We start from the raw sequence: 1,592 nt of genomic DNA, 5'->3' as shown, positions 1-1,592 counted from the left end.
AGGATAAACAGGTAATTGGAAATCCACATGTACACACAGATTTTCCACTAAGCAGGAATTTGAGGCCTTTAATCCCACATTGTTCAAGGGTGAATTGTACTATACATGACAATGCATCTAAGTGCAGAAAATGAAATTAAGCCTTAAGAAACAGAGTTAAAGCATCTGTTATTAATGAAAATTTCCCTATCACTGTAACAACAGGTATATACTAAAAACCAAGCATGTATCTTTCTTAAAAGTTTTAAGCAAAAAAATTCTTGCCCCTACTAAATGGTAGAAATCTAGGAAAGTATAGTTTTAAAGAATGGATACTGTCACCAAATTGTGATATTATAGAAAGTGTTATTTTAGCAAATATGAATGCAACCTTTATAAATTTGTTAAAAAGATAATAATATTTTAACCATTAAACCTAGAAAATAGAGAACAACACAAAATAGAAGCTATAAACAATGTGACCACGGTATTGGAAAGAATATCATATTTGCTCACATCAGCACAATCAGAATTATGAGGTTAAGATTATAAATAATTTACCCCTAACAAAAGTAATTATAAAGTGAAACTGATAAGTTTATTAGCAATTCAAAATAGGGTAATTGACACCAAAAAATATATGGCATTTTTAAAATGAGAAAACTTGTTGGAATCTAGGTGAAGAAGAGAAATAGTGTTTAGTTAAATTTTAAGTTGGAAAGTATGCTGTCTTGGCTAGCCTTAGAAATAGTTCCCAGACCCTGCATTCCCTCTCCCATAATACCCAGCGCTCTTTCTTTCCAATTTGCCAGGCATGATGGCTCGCGTAAAGAAGGGTAGTGAGAAGAAGGGCCGCTCCGCCATCAGCGAGGTGGTGACCAGAAGCACACCATCAACATCCACAAGCGCATCCACGGTGTGGGTTTCAAGAAGCATGCCCCTCGGGCACTAAGGAGATCCGGAAATTTTCCATGAAGGAGATGGGGACTCTGGACATGTGCAACGACACCAGGCTCAACAAAGCTGTCTGGGCCGAAGGAATAAGGAATGTCCCATATTGTATACGGTTACATTTGTCCAAAAAATGTAATGAGGATGAAGATTCACCAAACAAGCTATATGCATTGGTCATCTATGTGCCTGTCACTACTTTCAAAAATCTACAGATCGTTAATGTGGACGAGAACTAATGCTGATGGCCGTATAAAGTTATACAACTGCAAAAAAAAAAAAAAAAAAAAAAAAAGAAATAGTTCCCCCCAAAAACTAAGTGTAGAACATTGAAAAGTTATTTCATTCCTGTGAGCCTCAGTTTTCCTCTCTGTGACATAAGAACAATAATATAAATCCTTCTCTGGCTGCTGTTGCTCAGTGTTTAGATTGTAGGCCTTTGGATCAAAGGTTCAAGGGTTCAATTTCTGGTCAAGGGCACATGCCTGAGTTGCAGGTTCGATCCAGTCCCAGGTTGGAAGTAGGGACACATCTCTCTCTCTCTTTCTCCTTTCCCCTCCTCCCTCCTTTCACTCTTTCTAAAAATAATAATAATATAAATCCTAAGTATTTCATCTCTCTCTATATATATATATATAAAAGGCCAATATGCTAAGTGTCTG

General features: G+C 36.6%; 1 pseudogene across 1 annotated transcript; it reads left to right on the top strand.

Moving 5' to 3' along the window:
* Positions 1-796: 796 nt before the first annotated feature.
* On the top strand, positions 797-1,169 carry LOC308245579 (large ribosomal subunit protein eL31-like; annotated as a pseudogene). Its single transcript has one exon. The product of its transcript is annotated as a large ribosomal subunit protein eL31-like (transcript).
* Positions 1,170-1,592: the final 423 nt, after the last annotated feature.

The sequence above is a fragment of the Plecotus auritus genome (assembly GCF_963455305.1).
Source record: "Plecotus auritus genome assembly, chromosome: 3".
NCBI lineage: Eukaryota > Metazoa > Chordata > Mammalia > Chiroptera > Vespertilionidae > Plecotus > Plecotus auritus.
The sequence above is the reverse complement of the archived record's forward strand: the minus strand, read 5'-3'. Positions and strand labels throughout refer to the sequence as shown.